Source organism: Rattus norvegicus, chromosome 19 (genome assembly GCF_036323735.1).
Source record: "Rattus norvegicus strain BN/NHsdMcwi chromosome 19, GRCr8, whole genome shotgun sequence".
Classification (NCBI taxonomy): domain Eukaryota; kingdom Metazoa; phylum Chordata; class Mammalia; order Rodentia; family Muridae; genus Rattus; species Rattus norvegicus.
In genome coordinates, this window is record NC_086037.1 from 72,960,575 (window position 1) to 72,986,526 (window position 25,952).

The 25,952-nt window shown below is 43.1% G+C and overlaps 1 long non-coding RNA gene across 1 annotated transcript in view; it reads left to right on the forward strand.

Moving 5' to 3' along the window:
- Positions 1-23,417, forward strand: part of LOC103694361 (uncharacterized) — a 111,374-nt gene extending 87,957 nt beyond the window's left edge. The window contains exons 4-6 of the long non-coding RNA XR_597305.3: positions 7,778-8,037; positions 21,911-22,076; positions 23,222-23,417. This is a non-coding gene — a long non-coding RNA (uncharacterized LOC103694361). The remainder of the gene's footprint in view (positions 1-7,777; positions 8,038-21,910; positions 22,077-23,221) is intronic.
- The last annotated feature ends 2,535 nt before the right edge of the window (positions 23,418-25,952 follow it).

The window sequence follows — 25,952 nt, forward strand, 5'->3', positions numbered from 1 at the left end:
ACGCGAGTGCAGGGTTAGGACAAGCCAGGAGAAGTCTGTACCTTGCATTTGGGAAGTTTCCAGAGAGGCTGACCTCCTGAGGGCATCCTACTCAGGAAACACCCTGAGTGCTCAGTTTCTGGTTGATGTCCACCTTCATGAAGGTGCGGCTTCTCCAACACACGTCCGTTCTTCTGTGCTCCTGTGTGTCTGTCTCTCACTTATCTACACCCTTTTCCTCTATTAACCTCCCCTCAGGGCACCCCTTAGAGACTCTGTGACACACTCATGGTCACAGGCAGCACTGTGGGATCAGTCCTTTTCTAGCTAGAACTACTTTTAGCTGAGGTATTACTTACTTTTCTATTGCTGTGACAAAATGACCTAACAACATCAACTTAAGGAAGGAAGTTTATTTTAGCCAACACCATGGTGGGAAGTCATGACAGCAAGAACATTAGCCTGCTCTGGCAGTCAGGAAGAGGTTGGGGGAGAGTAGGAAGTGGAGGCACGGCTCTGCCTCCTAAAGAGTCCATCAACTTCCAAAATAGCACCACCAACTGGGGACCGAGTATTCAAACACATAAGCCTATGGGAGTATTCTGATTTTGGTTTCTCCGTCTTCAACCTTGAACTCCTTACAAGTCAAACATTTCTCACCAAGCCATCCTTTCCTCTGTCCTCATTATTTCTGTTGTCCAACTTTCAAAAAGTTCAACTCCAGACTGCAGCTTTCTGTTTGTCTTCATGCCACAGAAGACAAAGAACACAGAGCCTATTCTCTGCGGTTCAGTCATTTCATCTTGAGCTAGGAGGAAATTGATTTGCTAATCTTCCATAGATATGTATGCTGTGCACTGAACATACTTCTCCCCAATCCCCTCTTTCTCTTTTGCTTACCCCCTCCTCCACTGGTTCTTTTGCTTTCCTAGACAGCTTTACTTCTACTCTAATGTGACATGTGCATGTGCGTGTGGGAATGTGTTTGTATGTGTGTGTGTGCGTGTGCATGTAAGGAGTGTGTGTATTGTACGTGTAAGGAGTATGCATGTATATGTGTTTGTATGGTGTGTGTATAGGGGATGTGTATGTGTGTGTATGTGTATAAAGAGTATATATATGTGTGTGTGTAACGGGTATGTGTGTATGTGTGCATTCATGTTTGTAAGGTGTGTGTGTAAGGAGTGTGTGTATGGATGTAAGGGGTGTGTATGTGTAAGGGGTGTGGTGTGTGTATGTGTGTGTGTAAATGATTTTATGTATTGATATAAAATCTAGGAGTCACAAACCAAACAACACATGTAATACTTATTTTTCTGAGTCTCGACACCTGCATTGCTTCTATGACTTAGGCTATTGTGAATAGCATAGCACTGGGCACAGGAGTGCAAGTATTTCTGAGGTAATTTGTTTGTCTGTGATTTAATCCCTCCTCATGTATCTTTGGGGGGCTGCCTTAACACTGCCCCAATCCCTTCTCATGATGCCTTCTAGACCTTATTTCCAGGAGCATCTGTCTCTGCTTCACTTTTTCCCTCCTTCCTGATTCCTTCCTGGAGGAGGCATTGGACCTTCCTGGAGGAGGCATTGGACCCAGTTCCCTCTGTGTCTGTGGACCTCACTCCATCTCAGCATGTCAGTTCTTCAGCTTCTTGATTCATAGATGTTCTCTTTCACCTTTTCTTTCCTTGCCTGTCCAGCCACATCAGTTCTTTGTTGTTCTCCCTCTCCCCCTCTCTCCTCCCCCTTCTCCTCTCCTCTCCCCCCACATCCTCTCCCCCCCCTCTCTCTCAGCACTCGCGCCCCAGGTGTGTGTGTGTGTGTGTGTGTGTGTGTGTGTGTGTGTGTGTGTATACACTTGGGAGTAAAGAAAGTCACAAATGGATGAAGTGCTGAGTGAATGACAAAGACCTAGATGCTGAGTGAATGACAAAGACCTAGAACTTACAAATCCTCCCTCTGTGTTAGAATGTTGGCTACCAGTGCAGAAAGCATTGACCTCAGCTTCCTCCTCTGGGAGGTTTATACCTTAAGGATGCTCTGATACACAGACCTCTCACTAAGACTAACACCTGCTTCTCCTGAAGCTTATACTAAACACACCGAGGCTCCAGATTACTGCACCAGGTTGGTGCTTCTCTATTAGAGAAAGAACATCACATCCGATCCCAGCTTTTCTGCACACATATGTGTATGTCTGTCGTTTTTCATTCCTTTGTGTCTTCTGTCAGGATTTCAGGACCAATCCATACCTGGGTGGTATGAACACAGGGACTGAACACTTTCTAGGCCCTAAGTCTTTTTATCTTTATCTTTCTTTTTTCTAACAGGGTCTTGCTCTTTAGTCTATGCCGGCCTCAGACTAATGAACCTCGTGCTTCAGCCTGTTTAGTGCTGGGATTCCCCACTCCAGGACCTTTGCCTTACCTCTTAAAGTGCCAACAGTGCCAAGCAAGAGACCAAACTGTTCACACAATGACCTTGAAAGATAATTGAGATCCAAACTACAGATCCATCTCTCTCCTGTAGTGACTTCAATGTCTAATATCCCCAGCCTCTGATAGAGTCTAGCTCCTAGGCAGAGAAAACATTCAGAATCATACAGCACATGAACCTGTAACACCAGCTCAGTCTCCTCAAACCTGAGCAGAAACACCCTTGTCATCCCAGGGACAAACAGCTCACATCAACTCTGCCCATCACCTGTGTATGAGACTGAGGCCGGCCTGGTCCAGGACAGGTAGGGCTACACAGAGAAACTCTGTCTGTGCTGGGGGGAGGGGAGCATTTTCTTTGGTGAGTAGAGAAGGGGCTGAGCATGAGGAGTCTCAACTGAGCAGAGAGAGCAGTGAAGCCAGAGAAATAGGCTTGAATAATCTACAGTGCTTTCCAGCAATATACATGATTAAGTTTTCCATGTAAAGTGTGATTTTCTTTTATCTCACAAGTGTCTCCTTAAACAACGTTTTTAATTAGGCCCCTTGTTTTCATTTATTCCTTTATTAGGGAAGCTTCACGCTTAGCCTGACATTCAAATGTTCTCAGAAATAAACAGTTTCCATAAAAGCAAAATTTCTTCATAAGATCATTACTATTATGTTGTGTGGGAAATGGAATGGCACCTCGGGGAATTTAACGCTGTCAAGAGTCTATTTTGAGAATGTGTGACGGTCTCCAGTGAGATCCACACTACCTCCATTTGATGGAGCTTCTCAAGAGGCAGGGAAGCAAGCCCTTGCCACTGATTAAAACCAAAGGCAATTTCTTATATGAATAAGGAAATTATCTCTTAAAATGGAGCCCCTTTTAACACTGGGATCCCCAGGCGCTTGCTGAACAGACCCTGAGGTAAAGTTTCAGTATCAGGAAAGAGCATGAGAGACCACAAGATGGAAGTCGAATCACCCCTCAGCAACGTGGTTTCACTTTTCATTTGTCGTTTTTTTTTTTTTTGTGTTTTGTTTTCACTCAAGGAAGGATAAGAATGGGGAGAAAATCTGCTCAAGGGAGAAACCGTTTCCACTGTAGAGAACCTCGAGGTTGACAAGCAAGAGCCAGACAGGGGCCAGGGCCCCTCAGTGACTCATGTGTCATATAACATCTTAGTGTGAATGTAAGCATTTTCCTATGAAAAGGATTGATTTCTGCCCCTGACATGGGACTGTGGTGATTGGGAACAATATATTGATTTTTTTTAATTAAAGCCATCTTCCCGCTCATAATGGAAGGTCTTGCCCTTTGTGAAATTTATATCCATAGTCCTTGGGTGATGTCTGCAATTACAGCTCCCAGTGGCTAACACCACATCTGGGAACAGCGAGGAATAATAGGAAAGAAGTTACTCTCCCCCTTCCTCTTGGTAACTGGCTTTTAGTGTTGGTCAAAGGTGGCCGATGAAAGGCTGGATGGATGTGGAAGTGTCTAGCCTCCCCCTTCTCCCCCACCACAGGACCCAGACGGGCAAATTCCCCAGGGATACCCTGATTCGTGTTCTCAGAATTACCTCTATCCTTGCCTTGCGCTGTGGCGCATCTGGAAGATGGCAATAGAGGCTGTGTTTTTCTGTTTAAGTCACCCTGGCTGTGGAATTCTGCTCTGGGCGCCAGGGATGATGAATACTTTATTATGTTTCTTGGGTATTAGATTTCTTCTCATCAGCAAAAGGAAAAAAAAATCATGTGTGCTTATCTCATAGGTTGTTGCAAAGATCAGCTAAAATAGTGTTTATGAAAATACATGAAAATTAATAAATTCTCCCAAACACAGGATGATAGGAGTGGCCCCCTCAGCACAGATCACGGTTATTTGTGGAACCCTAATGATCTCTCCCAAGTGATAGAATTGCCTCCTAGCAGGGTCACATGATAGAAAAATCACTGTCTCCTGGATGACTGCAGTGGAGGTGTGATAACACAGGCTGCAGGCTAAGATTGCTCCACAGACAACCTTTGCAGTCAGCCCAGAAAGCACTTTAAGAGTGCTCTTACCATCTAGGACAGGCAGCTGATAAAAGATTGAAGGGAAAAGGACCACTCTGAAGATTCATATTCCAGGAAAGCAGGGAGGGGAATCCCTTAAGAGAGCAAGGGAGAAGGGGCTGGGAGATGGCTCAATGGTAAATACAATGTAAGCATGAGAACCTGAGTTTGATTCACAGGACCCACATGAAAGGCAGCCATGGTGGTACATACTATAATCCCAGCACTGAGGAGGCAGAGAGAGGTGGATCTCTAGTGCTATACAACTGCCTTACCTAATAAAATCAATAAGTACCAGACAGACAGGAAATCCTGTCCCAAAACACAAGGTGGAAAGTAGCTGAGGAAGACACCCAGAAATGACCTTGGCCTTCAGATGTGAACGTCCACTTGGGCATGTACGCTGGCGTTCGAAGGAAACCAAATTTGAAAAATAATAAAGGGATGCAAATAAAAAGAGCTATCTACAGGCAGCCACATGACCTTCCAAGCCTGGCCAGGTTTCTTCTTCATCTCAGGGTTTAGCATCAGTGGGACAGAACCATTGGCTCATGACTTCAGATGAAGACTCTAGTATTCCCGGGAGGATGGCTGTGCACCTACAAGACCTTTACATCAACAGAGATACCTGTGAGAATTAAATCTTTGCTAGGTATTCATCCTTTGATGGAGCTGGACTCTTGGTTTCATTTCTTGATTTGACACGAGAGATGAGAGAGACGGCACAAGGTATTTGGGGAGGACCCATGAGTGAACAGTGCTGTAGAGAACGAAGGCATGTGGAGGCGAGGGCAAGCTCTGCCCATTCAGGAAACTTCTGGAAGTGAATGCCCCTCCCCATCCCCTACTCAAGGTTCATCCAGGGACAGATGAGGCAGGGAGGGTGGCAGTGGCTGTCACCCTCAAGAGAGCAGAAGTGGCAGAGAGGTAGTCACTTGCCATCTTCATCTCTTCCCCTCCAAGTCTGTTTCTGTCCAGAGTCTAGATTCCCTTCCACCCTTCCCCTGCTTCCTCCCCTTCCTGTGGCTTCAAAAGCATCCAATTCTGGTTTCTTCCCTTTTTCTATTCCTGAATCTTTGAGTATCTTGCTGACCCAGGACATGTGCTTTCTTTTTTTCTTTTCTTTTTTTTTTTTTTTTCTGATGGAAACATCTTGCTTGGTTTTACTTACTCAATAGATTCCATTTCCGCTAGCAGGGCATGAGAAACACCCCACATCAGAATTCAAAGGTGTCAATGACTGTCCCAGGGCACAGTTTCACTCTACTATTTTACCCAATGGGACCTCCCCACTTGGGAAAACTTTCTGTCAAGTACACCCCACAAGTCTTCTCCCTACTCCCACACATGCCAGATCGATGTCCTTTCTCTCTTCATTATGAACATGCCGTCTTGAGCATTCTTCCCTCTTTTTCAAGGTCACCCCACCACACATGTCCCCATGACACTCTACCACAGTGGTTACCGTCCGCAGCTCTCTCTGCACTGCCAACACTCTCAGAATGCTGAGAATGCATCACCTGGTTTCTCCGCATAGTAAATTCAGCTCATCTGTTCACAACAGCCCAGGGGACAGTTTTCTGAGAGGCGAAATGTGTCCCATGTGGTATCTATCAATTGTGGGCCATCCTGGAAGGAGGCATGGCCTAGAGGGAGGGAGATACCTGGTCAGAACCTCAGAGCAAAGAAAGATCTTTTATTTTCTTCTCCCATTATGAAGACCCCCTGAAGATGTCGCAAATGAACCATGTGATCAATGTATCTCCATACTTGTTTTATGTGTAAATTACAGTAAACACAACTCTAAGCCAGGCGTGATGATACACCTGTAACCCTCCTAATAGTTTGAAGGGGAGGAGGTGCACATATCTGAAGTTCCAAGTGAGTCTTTAGTGACTTGAGGCTTGCCTGGGCTATGTGCTTGCTACTCTACTTCAAAATGTGGTGAGGACTCATTGGCTTCAAAGGAGAGTTTTGGATGGTTTCTGGTTTAATACTGACAGGCAAGTCTGCCGAGACCTTAATGTTCCCCTGAGTAGATCTTGCACCAGATAAAGTAGAATGGACTCACAGGAAGCAGGAGCTAATGACCCTAACATGTACAAAGAAGGTAATTTACACTATCCCCTATTTACCACGTGTTCTTGATCCATACATGAATGCCTAGCTATCCCGGGTTTGGTATAACAACTATAGGCAGCTGTGGAAAGAGTGGCACATGGTATAGAATAGAAAATAACATATTTTATTTGAAAAAAACAAAGGTTGACTATAATGGCTGAATTTATTTTCTGATCTGGTATGTTCAAAAGAGACATGTGTCCCTGCAAATAGCCAATGTAGTCCTGTTTGCTAAGGGTTAAATCGACAGTGGGATTTGGGGCCATGGGAGCTGAGCAAAAGGCAGATGGGTACATCAGCTGTGGGAAGGTGGGGACCACTGCCGAGTGCAGATACTTCTGAAGCCTGTCTTTTTCTGTCTAGCCCATTCCTGTAACAGCAGACAGGGGCTAAGTGATCTTTTGATGTTTAATTCAAGCCTGTCGCAGCTAGGATCGTCCTGCTTATCTGGAAACGGTACCTGGCAGTGACTTAAATGAACGAGTCAGGCGACAACTTCACTCAAAGGGGTGACACCTGGGCCAGGAGACAGGAAGTAACTTGGAGTGAGAACTTTGAAGGAGAAACCCCTTTGATTAGGTTTCCAATTATGGAGGTCACGTCTTCATGAATCCGTGACTCTTTCTAACAGACCCCTGGGCATGTGAACCAGAAACTGTGCTACTAGGAGTCAGGTTCTGATAACCTCTGATTATGGGGAAATGCTTTCTCTGTGAATAGACAGTGGGGAAAAGAAAAGGGAAGCTGGAACAGGACTCATTCAGTAAAATGCCTATAGCACAAGTACCGGGTCCTGAGCTAGTTCTCAGAACCTGCATGAAAAGCAGGGCGTGGAAATTGGATCTCGTGCTGGGAAAACAGAGACAAGCAGGTCCTTGGGGTTCAGTAGCCTTCAGGATGAGCTCTAGTCCAGTGAGTAATTCTGTTTGCAAAACACAAGAGAGATAATTCCTGAGGAACGACAACCAAGGCTGAGCTCTCATCCCACACATACATGTACATGTGCACCTGCACATACACCCAAAAATATGAGAACTAACGGCAGTGACTGACAGGATGAGGGCTATGCTAAGAGTGTGTTCCATGAAAGACACCATGGGATTTCTACTGGGCCTTTTCCTTAGTCAGAACCTTATGTCAAGAGGAGTTTTGAACAAATCATTCCTTACAGCTGTGAACACTTGCTCTTGTAATTTTAGATTTGAGAATCTCAGATTCCTCAGCTGAATGGTGGTGAACCTGGACGGTAAGATCATAGTTCAAGCAAGCAGAATTCTGTTGTGGTGCAGAGAATAAAGGAGGCATCGCTTGAAACTTGCCAGATCTTCTAAAACTCACAGATCCACAGTGCTGCCATCAAGAACATCTGGACTAGTGAGACACCGTCTGCTTAGAAAGGGAAGGAGATAAGCCGATGCTATTCTACTGCTAACAGGACAGCCTACCAAGTGCATGATATGTAAGAAAGGGGACATGGCTGTGGGGCCTGGGGGTCACTTCTGCACTCTAAAATTAGAGTTCTCTCCAAAGGTGACTTCTGAATGAGGGCACCTAACCCTAACATATGGTGTAGGAATTTGGCAGAGGGTTCCTCTTAGCTTCTGGTGGGCAGATGTTCAAGACAGAGAGCCATCTCTGTCTGCTGCTTTAATGGGAACACTGGCAGGAATGAGGAACAACCTCCCTCACACCACCTGGCTCACCTACTGTCTGTCTCTCAAGATTGTAGCTATAAGGTGTTAAAAAAAAAAAAGTGAACATATATATCTGACACATTTGTGCCATTCAACTGGTAACCATCTTGCCAGAAGATTCTAGGGTCTCAGAGCTGGGTGGACTTTGAACTTGAAAACCGTTTTCTCACCCACTTCCGGTAGGCTGATCCAAATATGCAAAACCACTTTTAAAGAATCTTGATTCTAAAGGGGCCCACATAGTTCAGGATAATGCATTCAAAGCTTACAAGAAGAAACCTTTCTTTGCCAGGCAGTCCATAAGCATACTAAAGACATGCAAGAATGTAGTGTCTAGTGTGGTTCTAGATGTTTGCATTTAAACAAGATTATGAATTAGAAGGAAACATGAACTGTTGCTCCTTTCTCCTACCCGCTGCCTCCTGGCCTCTGTTCTGAGGTTGGTGCTCTGCTGTGATCTGTCTGAGAACTCATCTATTCCAAGTTCTTGACTACTTATGAAATTCCAGGGTAGAAGACAAAAAAAAAAAAAAATCTTGAAGAAGTTGTTGTCACCCTTGCCAGTCCTTAAAGTATTTAAGACAATGTGGGAATTTGCCACGCCCAACCTCGACCAGCAAGGAAGACACGACCACAGGAGATCTTCTTCAAGCAGTTTTACTCAGGAACCTTGATTCAATCTTCTGACCTCTCTCTCTTCTGGCTCTCTCTCCCCGGGGAATGCCCTACACCACACTTAAATAGCTAGCGCTGGCCAATCCTAGCAAGCCACGTGGGTCATGTAGATAGGCTGTCACTATGCGGAAGCTAGCAGGCCAGGCAGACATAGCCAAATAAGGACTTGTTTACTCCAAGGAGCGCTCACCCTTGGGAGGTTGGAAGGCGGAAACCAGTGCCATCTTTGAGGCGAGGCACATCGCAGCTCTCTACAGGAATTCACATGACATACACAGGGTCACAGATATACACACCTATACGAAGAAACATAGACATGCATATACACACAGATATACATGCATGGACAAGCAAAAACATCCACAGATATTCAGAACTACTGAAAGATACATAGATCCACACACACACACATGCACACTTAAACACATATAGATACATACACCAAAGACATACATATACACACAGTTACACAAAACACATAAGCACACTAACATACACAGAGATGTGCACACATACATATAGACACACAGATACAGATACACACATACACATAAACACACATTCACACATGAATATACACATATATTCCTATACACAGATATACACAAATGAACATAAATACATATACACATAGATACACATATAAAATACACATGGATAGATACATTGATAAATATACATAAATATATGCACACAGGTACATACACATATACATACAAATAGGCACACACATATGCAGACATATACACAGAGACACATGTGTGTATGAACAGACATACACATGGTCACACATACTTATATACACATGTACATGCACATGCAGATGAATAGACACATGAATATATGAATGCACATTGACTTGTATAGGACTAGCATTTGAGACAAATTGCCCCATCTTCAGGAGTCCAGCTGGACCGTCTCACTAAGGCCCACACAGCTGGACTTATTGACTGTGGACCTTTCTGTCTCGGAAGGAAGGATACATGCTACCACTCCCCACCAGTTGCATATAGTTCTGCTCTAATTGTGCATGGTCTCAGGGGGAGCAGCCACAGTATATAGGTGGGGAAGATGAGGGGAGTAATGTGTTGCCACTATGCAGCCCTTGAGGACCTGTCAACTTTGCTGGGTACAGACCTCTATTTGTCCTGCTTTAAGGTCACACATAAGCTTTTGCCTGAAACCCTTCACCCATTGCTCATGACTAACCCAATAACCTCATTGGTCCCTTGGTAAAATTTTGTGGAATTGTACCTTAGATTGTCATTGGGACCTTAAGAGGAGGGTAGAGATGGTTTATGTTTCTCCTCAAGGGACAGAGTTCTAGCAATACACATACTTACATATACCAACACCTATATACACACACATATATGGACACACGCACTCATGCATTCACAGACAGACTACACACACACACACACACACACACACACACACACACACACACCATATACGCATATGCACACAAACCATTCCTCACCCCACAACTCTCCCTACACTAGTACTTCCCAGGTGTCTGTCACTAGATTAGGACCACTCAAACTAAAGCTTTCAAGACTTAGCATGTGGGCCAGTTGATAGCATGCTTTTCTATCATGTAGGGAACCCTGGGTTCCATCCCCAGTATTGTATGAACTGGGCGTGGTGGCCAATGCTGTGGTGGCCAGTACCTGAAAGGTTTGGCACCATAGAATCAGGAGTCCAAGGCAACGTAAAGGGTCTGAGGCCAGCATGAGCTGTATAAAATTTTGCATAAAAACAAAAATTGGAGCCAGAGTAAGAAAGTAAATGTGCTGGCTGAATAGGCCTAGCAACCTGAATTCAGTCTGAAGCGCTCACACTCAGGCTACAGCACACATGCTCCCATATACATGTGTCCCCACACACACATGCCCCCTATCACACAACAATAAATAAATTTAAGATAGACAAATGAAAAACAAACAGACACTTCTAATGACATATAAGAAATTGAGGGAAAACATACGGGTAATGCGGATGGCTTTCACATAACTCAATCAATCAATCAATCAATCTCCATTTATTTTCTGTAAGGACCAACGCTTATTCTATAACAGTATTGTATTTATAGTATTGAAGTTTCTTCCTTTGTCAAAATAATGGCAGTAGAGGGTTAGTAATTGCCTCCTTGTAATTTGGCTAAGCAAAAAAACAATACAGACACCTTCGTTTTTACACACTTCTGGTCTCATAGAGCCCAGGCTGGCCTCTAACTCATTATGTAATGGAGGATGACTTTGAATTTGTGGTCCTCCTACCCCTGCCTCCTGAGTGCAGGATCACATGCATCTAACACCACACTGAGTTTATGCAGTGCTGGAGATGGAAGCCGTGCCTTTGCTCACGCTAGGCAAGGACTCTATCAACTGTGTAATAGCCCCAGCCTGTATTGATTCTTAAATATTATGATTCCACCGGACATGTGTGTTGATTGTTCATCTGAAGCCAAGTACGCACGACACCATGGTCATCATTTATCCCTGGCCTTCCTTACTTTCAATGAATGGCAGTATGAACATATTAAATGGAGGAGTCCAGAGACAGACAATTAAGTTTTAGATCCCACATCGTCATGAGTGTCATGGTGATTATCACACACTGTCTTGCTCTTTCTTGTCCAGGACAGAAACCACACCTTTGCCTGTGTCCCAGCATATGCCAGCTGTCTGCTAGTTATTTATCCACTAGATGTGTCCATTATCAATGGATTGTTATTGTACAGTGATACCCTTTTCAAACCCAAGTCACCCTCACTTCTCTTAATAATGACCCCCAAAGCACAACTGTTTGAAGCACAGCTTCAAGAGAAGGAACTTTAAAATGCTTTCTCGGTGAAATAATTAAAGGTTTTGCCTCTAAGAAAACAAAATCGTATCATGAAACTGCTAAGATCTATGTTAAGTTATTGTTGATCCCTCATTGTGCCTTGTAGATAAATTAACTTTATGATAGATGTGTATAGGATAAAGCATGATGTGCATTTGGATTTAGTAATGTGACTCAGAATATGCTAACACAGATAAGGAGGTTTACCTGGTTTGTGTACACATAATTGAGTCTTCCAGTGATGACCCCCCATTGATGCTACCTGATTTGTTTCTTTTTGAGCATTAAATTCACTGAAGGAGTGGATAGATGAGGAGAGATGATAGCCCAGTCACTCCTATACCCCAGCTAATATCTGTGGTACTGTGCACATGAACCCATGGTGATCCACAAGCATTCTGCTGCTCATTAAGTAAATGCCAAGTTGGAGCCCACGCAAGCCCATGTGGGAACTTCACAAACTCATAGTGGGTGTTGACTTAAGCTGACATTTTGTAGGGCAATTTGTGATACAGCCATAAGAGTTGTGATGCCTACCCCCAATAATACCATGAATGCCTCAGGTGAATTAACATCCGTGACAGGTAGTGATGGCATCAACTCATTAGCTGAAAGTGGATAGGAACTCTCACATTTGACAGTATACCGCCTCTCTCTCTCTCTTTCTCTCTCATTCTGTGTGTGTGTGGGGGGTTGTTTTATACTCATGTTTGCATATATGTGAGTACTACATTCATGTTTGCATATGTGTGAGTACTTGTGGAGGCCAAAAGTTTATTCTGGGATGTGTTCAGTCACTCTCCCTCCGCCTTATATTTTCAGACAGGAAGTCTTTCACTAACCTGGAGTTCACTGTTTTAGATAAGCTGGCTGGCAGGTAATCTAATAATCTACCTGTCTATGTCCCACTCTCTCCAGCTTAGGTTTGAAGTCAAGTCCTTATACTTGTGTGGCAAAGACTTTACTGATTGAACCATCTCTAAAGCCCCAGACTCACATTCACATTCTTTAACTCAATCTTTCAACTCCCCCCGCCTCCCCCCACATGACATATACTGTTCTCCATGCCCATTATTAGATGTCTCTCGTTCAACACCTTTGGGCTGTGATGAGTACAGTGGACCACCGAGAATCTCTGAAGGATGGAAGGGTATATAGAAAAGGCTTCTGCTTTACCCATAACTCTGTGATTAATGCTCGAAATGTCTGCGTCAGCAGTCAGCAGTTGCTCTCTGTGCTGAAGTTGCACTCCCCATGAGGCCTTTTAAAAAATGCAAACCTTTCTGGCCTGGTGAGTATACTGTCATCCCTCCCTGGAATGGACCTGTCAGATGTCCACATATCAAGGGGTCAAAGTTAGGGTAAGAGAAATAGCAAAAAGGAGAAGTGATATTAAAAGGGACCCTGGGGACCAACAGGGTCCTGAGCTTGCTTCCCAGTGCTGTTGAGCCAGCTTGCCTCTCTAGGAGAACTAGCCAAAGAAGAAATTGCCTGTTCCAAGGAGAGGAGAAATGGAATCTATATGGGCTTTGCAGTGCTGCCCGAGGGGCAGACATGAGTGGGTGTGGGGAAGATTCATTGTCCTGATTTTCTGTGGAGGCTACATTTCCCTTGTACCTCTGCACACTTGCTTTTCAATATCTTCCCAGACTGTACACAGGCCCCCATTATCCACTACACTTTGGTGGTCACACACTGGAGTTTCTCCTTTGTCTTGAGCACTCCTTGGATGTGAGCTAGTTGGAACAATGATGGAGTCATCTGGCAGAATGTGTGGTTTGCTGCTGCCAGAGCCCTTCTTTCTGAGGATTATCTGAGTTTAATGAGTTGAAACCCACAAGGATAATTAGCGTAAGACTTAAGGTACTACTCTCTCGATGTAATTGAATTTAATTCACAAATTTACAGCTTGAAGGATGGCATTTCTCTGTTCAACCAAACATTTGTCTTTGTTGATTCTAAGTTACTGTCCAGATTTATCTTGGAAGCCTTAGCACAGCCAAGAAGGGTTGCCCACAGAAGAGCTAGTAGGTATTTGAGTATCCCTACTTGTACGGGGAAGTGAAGTCTGTGAAATCTAATCCTTGGAAATTACCTAAAAGCCATTCAGCTTTCTGATGTGAAGCATGTGTATAGCCTTCTGCTGCAGAGGAGGGCCAGTCTGTTGCTTATGGCAACAACCTGCAGACTCCAGGGTGGAGAGTGCTTAGCATACTGAACTGCTGACTTCCTCAGGAAGGTTACAAGTGGCATTTCCGAGGGATTCCATGTTGGGGTGATCTTTATAGCATGGGGTGGCTTGCATTCTGCTATCCTTGAAATGCAGACACGGAAAGCTGAAGTGATTGTGCGAATGTAGTTCTGTCTGCATGTCCCTCTGGGTACTGTACAGGCACATGGGAGTGTCTCTTCCTTCCCTCCTTTGCCTGCTTCTTCCCTATAAGCTAAAGGAGCTGAGCTCTGCCTTCCTGGGCAGTTGAGCAAAAACTCATTAGCAGTGATCTCATCATCAAACTAACCCCCAGTCCCACCCCAAGGAACCACCAGGTCATCACCCGGGCTGTTCTCAGCTGTCTGACTGCCTTTTGTGTCAGTGTTTCTCAAAACAGAATGACATGTAGATATAACCTCTTCCCAAGAACTCAAGCCATGGATTACTGTGAATTACAGTGCCACTAAAATCCACGGACATAAAATTGCTTAAGGCTTCAAAAGAGCTAAACATATTTACATATAAACCGAATCCATAAAACCAGTGACATCCAAATGAACAACACTAATGTAATTTGAAAGGCTGACTGCCTCTCTCTTTTTGTTTGTTTGCTTGTTTTTACAGGAATCCACTGTTTTTTGTAGGCTTTCCTTGAGTTCAGGGAGGTCTGATGGAGCACTGCATATGCATATGTGTTCAGGCATGTGTGCATTTTCTTTTCAAACAGGTTCTCTCTGGCCTGGAGCTTAACCTTTAGGCTAGGGCGTTTGGCCCATGAGCCCAGGAATCTGCCTGTCTTTACTCCCCCAAGCTGGAATTATAAGCATCCAACCACCACATCTGACTGTTTTTTAAAAAATAGGAATTATTTATTTTGTGTATATGAGTACACTGTAGTTGTCTTCAGACACCAGAGGAGGGCATCAAATCCCATTACAGATGGTTATGAGCCACCATGTGGTTGCTGGGAATTGAACTCAGGACCTCTGGAAGAGCAGTCAGTGCCCTTAACCACTGAGCCATCTCTCCAGCCTGACTTTTTTTTTTTTAAATGTGTGTACTCAACATTGAACTCAGGTCCTCATGTTTGCAAGATGACTGCTTTAGCAGCTGAACTTTCTCTCTACATCTGTTAGTAAGTTTTCTGGTGCTATGAAAAAATATCTGAGATAATTAACTTAAAAAGAGGGAAGATTATTTTGTCCCACAATTTCAGAGGTTTGGTAAGACAGAACACAGTGGCAGGAGAGTGAAGCAGAGGAAAAGTGTTTGCCACATGGAAACTGGAGAAAGAGAGAGAGAGAGAGAGAGAGAGAGAGAGAGAGAGAGAGAGAGAGAGAGAGAGGTTGTATCTCCTTTCATTGCTTGCCTCTAATGCCCTAACTTCCTCCTGCACCTCTGATTAATGCCATGGGATGTAGACCAAGCTTTACTATACGGACCTTATCCTAGTCAACGTGTCCCCCATAGGCCACCATGGAAGGTCGAGGTGCCCCAAACTGTGCCTCTGTTGACTTCTATGTCACGTTCAGCATTTTTCCCATAACACAAGTGGCTTTTTGTGCATATTGCCTTTGTGTTGTTAGGGAATGTCAAGTGTCACCAGTCAGAAATGAGGCATGGAGAGACAGAGAGAGAGAGAGAAAGAGAGAGAGAGAGAGAGAGAGAGAGAGAGAGAGAGAGAGAGAGAATAAGATGTCAAAACTGAAGTTTTCCCAGGTAAGAAGGCCACTCCTTAGATGACAGCCCAGCAAAAGAGAAGTTCTAGACTCCAGAGCCTGGACCTCCCTGAAGTCCTTAGAGGTGGGACACAGTTTGAAGAAGCAGTGGCTGCTATGCATGCTCTAAGTAGAGGGAGCTTTCACAAGCATGTGCGTGAGAGCAGCCCTGTGTCTCAGCAGGTCTGGCTGTTCCCTGTACAGGCAACATCAGAATATCTTCTCCTTGAAATGTATGATACCTGGTCTCTGGAGAGCTCCTCATTACCCGTATCGATCATTTAGAGGATGAGTCCAAATACTGCATCTCACAAGACAGTGGTCCTCCCTTCTGCTTCATGGAATCTATGCACATCTTGCGTAGTATTCTTGTAGTTAAACTGTTATGGGCATTAGTTCACATGATGGCCAAGGTAGTTCAGCTATGCCCTTGGGAATCTAGCTTTTGGTCCTCATCAATGGGTTTATCCCTCAATGCTTCTCTCTCTCTCTCTCTCTCTCTCTCTCTCTCTCTCTCTCTCTCTCTCTCTTTCTGTGTCTGTTTGCATGAATGGTAGTACATGTTAATGTGTATACAAGTGTGTACATGCACATTCACATGGAGGCTAAAGGACAAATTTGGATACTGTTCCTCAGGCATAGAATCAACAGCAACTATTTCAAATGTCAGTTCGTCTCAAATCTCCCATCTCTGCAAGTCTTCTTATGCTTTTAGGAGTAAACTAAGTTTTTATTTCACTTTTAAAAATGTAACTCTACAGAAACTATATCCACTTTCTAACAATCCACCATGAACTTCAGACATTCATTCTTGCCTCCTCATTTCTTGGAAAAAAAAATAACTTATCCACCTTCTGGTTATTCCCACCAGATGGATTCTAGTACTGAGTTAGCTGTCCCAGTGTTGGTCAGATCTCCTAGTGTCTCACAAGTCTGTGTTCAACAATTTATCTTCAGAACTTTGGCTACATTGTGTTAACTACATCTTTCCACTAGGATCTCATGCAGCAGAGGCTCAATGATGATTTTGACTCAGTGAGAGGCTCAATGATGTAGGTCAAATACTAGAGTAGCAATATTGTAACAGCCCCTAAGCCCAGGTTTCAGGAGACTGCAGCTTCTTTTTCTCTCCCCCTCCCCCTTAAGAGCTCCACAGCAAGAAGACTCAGGTGGAAAGCAGCCTCAGCCAGTAGCCCCAGCTGAGCTCCCAGCTGTGTGGGTCATCATAGAACTGGAGCCTTTCAATCCCAAAGGACCAACTTCACCTGATTCTCCTTTGAAAAGAGAATGTCACCATGAGCCCTTCACGCATTGCAGATTCTAATAAAAATAAATGACTTCCATTGGCTTACACATTTAGTTTTGGGGTCCTATGTTAGGGAGCATAAAATAACTGAAGTGGCAGAGGAGGGTTCACTGTAATGTTAAGTGCTTCTCAAAGGCTCTGCAAAACCCTCTATAGGTTTATGGGGCTGTCTTAGTTTGCTTTCTATTGACGTTATAAAACACCATAACCAAAAGCAACTTGGGAATGGAAAGGTTTATTTAATCATACCCTTTAGGGAACAACCTATCCCTGAGGGAAATCGGGGCAGGAATTGAAGCAGAGCAGGAACCTGGAGGTAAGAGGTGAACCAGAAGCAATGGATGAACAAAGCTGACTGGCTTGCATCTTCTAGAGAGCTTGCTCTGCTTTCTTATACACCTAAGCACGTCTGCATGAAGACGATGCTACTCCTGGTGGGCTGTAAGTTTGCGGTGTTTACTATGGCGAAGTATGCTTCTTTTATGCCTACTTTCTTGAGACCTTTGCTCTGGAAGAGATACTGAGTTTGTTGAACACTTTTCTGCATGTATTGAGATGATCTTATGACTTTTACCTCTGTTTAGCTAATGTGGTATATGTTGCTTATTCTCAACTGTGTCATGTTGAAACATCTTTGCATTCAGAAAATTTCATTGAGCCTGGCATTGGCTCCTTTCATTAGACAATTGAATTCAGTTTGCTACTATCTTATTAATCACTTCTAATTTACCTTCACTGGGGATACTGTCCCTTACTTTCTTTTCTGATGCTGCCCTTGTCTTAGTTTGCTCTCAGTACAGACTTGGCTTCCGAAAATGCATTTGTAAATTCATTTCCATTCACTTTTTGGAAAAATTGGAAGTGGTTGGTATTAACTCTTTTTTGGCACAATTGCTTGGTGAAGCCATCTGCTCTGTGGTTTTCTATCTTGGAAGAATTTTGATTAGTGACTTAGCCTTCTTACTCATTTTTAGTTTGTTCAGATTTTCTATTTCTTCATGTTTAGTCCTAATATGTGTCTGTAAATTTAGTCATTTTCTCTACACTATCAAATCTGTTGGCAGATAGATTTCAGTAGCCTACACTGTCTTTTGTGTTTGTGGGTCGTAATGGCTTCTTTTCATTCATCATTTTAATGCAGTTACCCGTCATTTTCAATCTAACTAAGGTCTGGTCAGTTTTATCTAGCTTTTCAAAAGACAGCTCTTAATTTCCTTGATGCTTTGCATTTTCTAGTCTCTGTTTCTGCTTTCATCCTTTTATTGCCAACTTCAGACTTCAGGTGCTGGCCTACATCCCTGTGAAGCTGGGCTATTGAGATCTTACTTTTCTCCCAATGTAGAGATCTCTGCTGAGACCACGCCTCTCAGAATGGCTACCCATGTCTTTATGGTGTATTCCCACTTGTTTGTTTCCCCTCCTTTGATTCCTTCTTTTACCAGTTGACTGTGCAGGAGGAGTCTGGTATTTAATTTTTACACATTCACGTGTCCTGTTTATTTTTCTGTTACTCATTTCTGAATTCATGCCATGTGGTTCAAAAAGATCCTTGATGTTATTTCAATTTTTCGAATGTTCTTAAGACACACACACACACACACACACACACACACACACACACACGCGCGAGCGCGCGCACACACGTCAGGTATGCTATGTATATGAAGGAACTGCTATGGAATGGAATGTGTCTTCTTTGTCTTTTCAATCTGGTCCAATACATTACTCAATCCAACTGTAAGTTTCTTTATTTATCTTCTCCAGATTAGCTGTCCAAGGTTGAAGGTGGGAGGTGAAAGCCCATGCTATTGCTGACAGCTAATAGCACTTCTGAGACTATTTTGTTTTATATATTTAGGTGGCCTGCAGTTTGTGTGTATACATCCATCATCATATCCCATAGTTGAGTTAACACCTTTATGATTATCTAATGATCGTCTGTCAATTTTTTCAGATTTTTAACTGAATGCCTATTTTGACCCATTTAGTATGGCCAATCTGCTTTATTTTGGTTATCATGTGGATTCGTTTTAATCCCTTTACTTTTAGTCTACGTGCAACCATAGAGCTAAAAATGAATATTTATGATTATGATTGTTATTGAGACATGGTCTCATATGGCCCAAGTTGATATTGAACTCACAATGTATCCAACGTTGACCTTGAACTCCTGATCCACCTGCTGAGCTCAGAGATTGAAGTTATGCCCTATCCTTCCTGGGTTTGAAATGGAACCCAGTGCTTGGTACATGCAAGGCAAGCACTCCCCCAGTTGTGTCTCAGGCCTAACGTGACTCTCTGGTAGGCAGCATACAGCTGACTTTTTAATTCACTTATCTACTCTACGCCTTTAAATTGGACACTTTAATTTGCTTACATTTGATGTAATTGTTGGCGGCCAAGAACGCAGGCCATTGTTCCCTTTGTGTCATGGTTGCTTTTCAGCTCTGTTTTTCCCAGTCTTCTTTTCTTGTCCCTCAAGCAATTTAGCCATGCTTATGCTAATGTGCTTTGGTTTCATTCCTATTATCATGTGTGCATCTTCTAGGTGTATTTCCTTTGTGTTTGTCTGAATCTTCAGTTGTAACAAATTATTTTAGGTTTAGGTTCATACTACCTAACTTTGCCTGCATATAAACCTTTACGGTTTTATTTTTGACTTGTATTTTATGTCACTGAGATCATAGCTTAACTCTTTCAATAGTGTGCACCTATCAAAGATCCTGGTGACTGTGTTTATTTTATCACATCACTCGTATTCATTGAACTGTGCTGTACCTGTGAACAGGCAGCTCTGCATTCCCTTGCAGTACCTTCGATTGGATTTCATGTTTCACAAAGGCACAGAATATGATATTTTTGTCAACTATTTTATCCTAGCATTAAGCACAGGACAGAACAGTCACACTGTATATACTTACTGAATCAATAAATCGATAGCAATTGTGGTTTTATATAATAGGCTATTTAATGTTTATCTTCCCTTTGTAAGGGTAGGAAAACTGTCTTTTCCACCAAGGCCTCCTCCGAGCATAGAGCTAAGAAAAATCATCTTCCACTTTTGTATTGAATAAATGAATGAATGAAAATGAATAAAAAGCCAGAGACTAGTAAAAAAGTAATAGCCCAAGCCCAGCCACGGCCTTGGCATTTGCCGTCTACAGGCAACGTGAACCATCAGCTTTCTCCTTTGTTTTAATAGGTATCCAGAGCTCAACTCCAAAGTCAAAAGTAGAGTCATCATTTACATCATTTAGTGTCCAAGAAGGCACAGGGAAGGTACATCTGAGAAGGTCAGATACCTTTCCATTCCGCTCTGAAACTAATCTTCCAGGCAACCTAGTCTAGCCTAGTCTTTGTAAGTCTAATGCTATGAGAAAGGGTCTGGGATGTAATCCAGGATGGCTCCCTCCACCCAGCACTCCTAACCGAAAATGCATTATGTGCATATACTAGAATGATTTTTAGTGATAAAGATGAGGGACGTTATATCCTTTGTCGGAAAATGGATCCCCCTGGGAACAATCATACTGAGTGAATCAACTTAGTCTCAGAAAGATTAAAAACCATGTTTCCTATCATTTGTGGATCCCGGACTTTTATATAGACACATGAAACCATGTATGTACTGATGACATGTAAAGTTATCATCTTGAAGCAGAACTGTTTCAAGACAAAGGGGGCTAATGGAGGTTGATAAATGTAGCAGTAGATATAAGGCAGAATATTATATTCCAGGCATATCATATTCTTGCATGAGCTTGGCCTCTGTAATCCTGTATAATGGGAAAGAAAGAAATAATGTTCCTTAGCTGGCTCAGCAAGTAAAAGTGCTTGCGGCACAAGCATGGCTGCCTGTGTTCAATCCCTGGAACCCACAAAAAGGTAGAAGAGAACTGATTCCACAAAACTATACTCTGACCTCTGCAGGTAGTCTGCGGCATTTACACCCCTCTGACACACATCATACACACATACATGCACACAGTAATAATCCTTTTTTATGTATATGAGCACATTGTAGCTGTCTTCAGATACACCAGAAGAGGGCATCGGATCCGATTACAGATGGTTGTGAGCCACCATGTGGGTGCTGGGATTTGAACTTAGGACCTCTGGAAGAGCAGTCGGGTGCTCTTAACCACTGAGCCATCTCTCCAGCCCAGTAATAATCCTTTTTAAGGTAAAAATAAGTAAATAAACAGAGAGGGCTGGAGAAAGGGTGAGTAGGCACTGATCAGAGTGAGCAAGCTTTGGGGACAGAATGTGGGAGAGAGGACTGACCTGGTGTGTGTGTGTGTGTGTGTGTGTGTGTGTGTGTGTGTGTGTGTGTAGGGGGAGGAGAGGGATGGAGAGAGGGAGAGAAGTGGAGGGAGAAAGAGAGATAGCTAGCTTACTTTTATGTTTAGCAATTCATTTCTTTGTCCTAGCTATGCAGGGATAAAGCAGTACTTGTCATGATTTTTGATGGTGTCTTGTTGTAAACACACACACACACCCATACCTAGAAGTAATATACCCTCCCTCCCTGCTTGATTTTGTTTTGTGGGTTCTTGCAGAAGGGTTCGTGATTCCATGAAAGATGGTCTGCATGTGCTGTGAATTGAGATGTTCCCAGGGCTTTCATATAATATTCTTATGTGACAAATATTACTTTTCCCCTTTTTCTTCCTCCAAAGAAAGAAAACAGCTTGAAAGAAACACCATGGTGCGGAGGGAGCAATGGTATTTGAATGGTGTTGAAGGAAGATATCACCAAACAGGAGAAATTCCAGTGAACTAACCTCCTCCCTGTTTCCTCCTCTTAAATTTAACTCTCTGATACTGATGGAATGAAGACATCTTAAAAGACTTGTTTCCCTTCCTTTGACTCCTAGACTATTGAAATAGTGGACCCCCAAGAACTGGAATTTCCCCCAGGGGGCTCTTGCAGAATCCTGGTACCAGCCAGAGGAAGAACTTATCACACCACAAGAGATCTCACATACTTCTGGTTATTGTCAGATTACATTGTAGAAGAGAGTGGTGTTTGGACAATGGCAGGTGAGTGATGGCCAGGACCACACCTTGACCAGGACTGCATAGAAATGCCTACCTATTGCCCGTCTATAGGAACCTAAATCCATGTCAGGACCTTGAAGATAGTCTGATGCAGAGCCAGAGAGTTAGTCACTGGCGCTCCTTGTTCCTCTACCCAATGTGGCTACATTGAAATGAATCTCCTTCCTTTGCTTTTCACTATTATCTGTCTCTCCAGCTGATTTACTGAGGGTGGGTGGCCAAGTCTGGCTTGTTAGAACTGTCAGGTCCCAGGTTGTGACCTTGATAACTTTGTAACATAGGTGTTCTGCTGAGTGTTTATGCCATATGACAACTGTGTAACATAGAGAGTCTCTACCCCATGGCAACTCTGTAACATAGGTATTCTGAGGAGACATTCCGTGCCCTATGCATTATAGATATAAATGCCAGCTCCCAAAATGTAAGGTATCATTACGGTTAACCCAGGAAAAACTGGTCAAGATGGACATGGTACAGCAGTAACCAAGGAGAAGATCCAAGGTCTTCCATGGAGATTGAACCATCTTGATTACTTTTTGTTTTGTAATTTATTTCTGAGAGTAAACTATCCTAAATGGTTTTCACTTTCCCAAGTTGATTGTTTCCTCCACAGTTCTCTCAGAGCATTGGTATAGATTCCTTTCTGATACACTAGTACTGTGTCCACAGTACCTCCTGTTTAAGCAAAAAGGAAGGGTTTAGGTTTAGTATTATCATATTATTATGATTCCTTCACTCTCGTATTTATGATTGCTATTTCCACACGTTAGTGGTGTTTATTTCTCCTTATTCTTTTAACTATGTAGTCAGATACTTTGTGCCAGCATCAATTCAAAGCCTGGGGAATTCAGTGGTTCACAATAACCAGTTCTTGCTCTTGTGGAATTTACAATATAGTGATGAAGCATTTTCTCCTAAAATACCATTAACTTAAGAGTCATTTAATTAAAGTAAAACAATTACATAAATACTATTATGGGTGATTCTCAAATACGACAAAAAGCAATAAAGGTAATGTTTGTACAATTTAAATTAGAAGAGCCTGAGGTGCATTATAGAATCAATGTTAATTTCTTTCCTTTCTTCTTAAGGTAAGAGAACATTTGTTCTGTCTACTAATTTTCCAGGCACTCTCCTGGTATCAAAAAACAGCTAAAGGAAGATACATCTGCTGATCTGAAAGTGATTCTGACCAGGGAAGGAAAGAAGCCAACATATATTAACATCATGAATTCGCAGCAGGCTGCTTGACCCCTTCTGGTGTGTGGACTGGGCAGCTCCCTGGAGGAAGGACATAAATGTCACTGTGGGGACAAACTTGAGACAGGTGAGCAGATGTGATATTCCAGGCAAAGGAGGTGTCACGAGAAGCCCAACTGACTCACAACATAATCATAAATGCTATTATTTATTTATTTGAGTTTATGTGTATGTGCATACAGTATATGTGCCTAGAACACATATATATACATGTGTATGTATGCATGTATGTGTGTGTATTTGCCAGAGGTCAACCTTGGACCTTGTTTCTCAGTTGCTAGGCTAAGACAGTGGCATAGCATGAAAGCTACACTTACATCCTTATTGCCCACAAAGGCCCACATGTGGAAGGCTCAGTGCCAAGCCATCAGCTGCTGAGGGGTGATGATATACTTAAGGGGTGGTGCTTCATTAGGCCCTTGAAAAAGTCACGGAGACCTCAGTCTGCCCCCTTTCTCTTTGTTCCCAGTGTGATGGGAATGGGTTCCTCTCTCAAGTGCTCCTCATGTGATGTCTTGCTTCTCACAGAACAATAGGCCCAACTGGTCATAAAGCTGTACAGGAACACTGAGCTCCCACTTCCTGTTACACACAACTCAATGATGGAGACAGGTACTGACTCTTAAGATTGCAGAAACCAGGCCATTAGAGAAGACAGTGGATTACTGCATCTTGTACACATGGGCCTTTGTGGGCTATGACGATATAAAGTGGATTCCTTTTAAACACCTGTCTTTCATTTCAACACCAGCAGGCAGATTACACGGGGAGGTGGTAGGGACTAAGGCTGTCCATCATTCTGGATCTCAGGTTTACCATTCTGTTCTGGTGTCAGCCAAGTTTCTAAGACTTGTGACATCAGTGCCTCTTGTCATTCTCCCTTACACTTTCTGCTCATTCCGTAGATGTCTGGGCTCAGACACATCCTGAAAGGCTGAGTTTAATTAATCTCCCTTCCTTTTCTTAGTCTTCCCCCCCCTTTTTGTATGTGTGTGTGTGTGTGTGTGTGTGTGTGTGTTGTTGTTGTTGTTGTTGTTGCATTACCATGACACATATGTAGAGTTCAAAAGACAAATTTCAAGAGTCAGTTCTTTCCTTCTGCTGTAAGACTTCTAGGGATTAAACTCCAGTTGTCAGGCTTGGCAGCAAACCCTTTATCTATTGAGCCATCTCTCCTATCCTGATTTAGCTTCTGCTACTATCAGCTTTGTACTTCTTCATGGGCACCTGAGCATCAGAACAAATTAACCATTAGCAGGGTTCACTCACAAGCTAGTAATGATGCGTACGTGCTGACTCTTTTCCTCAATGTGGAGTACAAGACTGTCTTATAATACAGACTATGAATGTGCTCTTATCTGACCTTTCTGTGAATCTTCCAACACTGAGACAAGGCTTCTCTATCTTTAAAGTCAGCCATTCTGGACATTTTGTTACAGGCAGAAAGCTGACTAACCCACTGAGAGAGAAGTGAAGACACCAATAGGCCATGCCATTTTGTTGTCATTTCTATATTCAGGGCCAGTAGGGATAGTCAGGTTATAGCTGGTGCTGTGCTCAGTGGGTTCTTCATGCTGCCTTTTCCATTGTGTTACATTGCTGTGTTGTAAGACTGACCTGACTTCTCTGGGGACACCCCTGTGTAAGTTACCTAGTGACTAAATATATCCTTCCATTGCACATAGACAGTAAACAAAGAAGGTGGTTTGTTGTTTTAATTTTCTGGGACAGGGTCTCCTGTACCCCAGGTTGTCCCCAAACTTGCTATATGGTAGAGGATGACCTTTAACTTTTGATCCTCCTGCCTCTAGCTTCCATGTTCTGGAATTACTGGTATGTACCTCTATGCCTGATTTTATGAGGTGCTTGACATTGAACCCATGGCTTTGGCATAACAAGCACTCTGATAACTGAGCTGCTTCCCCCGCCCTAAATATAAGTTTGTAAGGGGCTACTTTCATTTCTTGTTTATGATCAGATGACCTTTTACAGTAACTAACTTCCCCTTTCACTTTCTAAAATAGGCTTCATGGGCAACACCAGGCCTTGGTTGCAACAGGCAGCCTTGGCAGGGGCGCCTTTCCCTCACAGCTTTGTTTCAGTCCACACCTGGCATTGCAGGGCGGAGGTTCTTTGCTATGTTTTTCCCCCTCTTCTGAGAGGCAGATTATTACTATACTAAATGCCTTGAGCAAAACTTAATTTATCCCACTGATTCGCATCTGCAGAACGAGCGCTAATGGGAAGAGCAGTTTGAAATGAAGTAGAAACGCAGGCTCACACTGTTTTAAAAAAAGGAGAAAGAAATGGGCTGACACCGTTCCTCAGTATGAGGAGATTAAGAAGGTTTTAATTATCTCACCTGGCTTTTGTTATTTTCTTTATTCTCACTCCCTGCTGTTTCCCCCATCTAACCTTCTCTCACCAACGTGGTCTCATGCAATCAGACACGATCATCCGAAATTTTCCCCTTTAGGAATGTTGAAGGGCCCCCAGGTTAAAAAGTAAAAATCACAGTTCAATATGTTCACAACTCCGTGCTGACAACCGAGAAAGCTTAAGCTGCAGCACTCACTCATGTATGAATGCCAATATTAA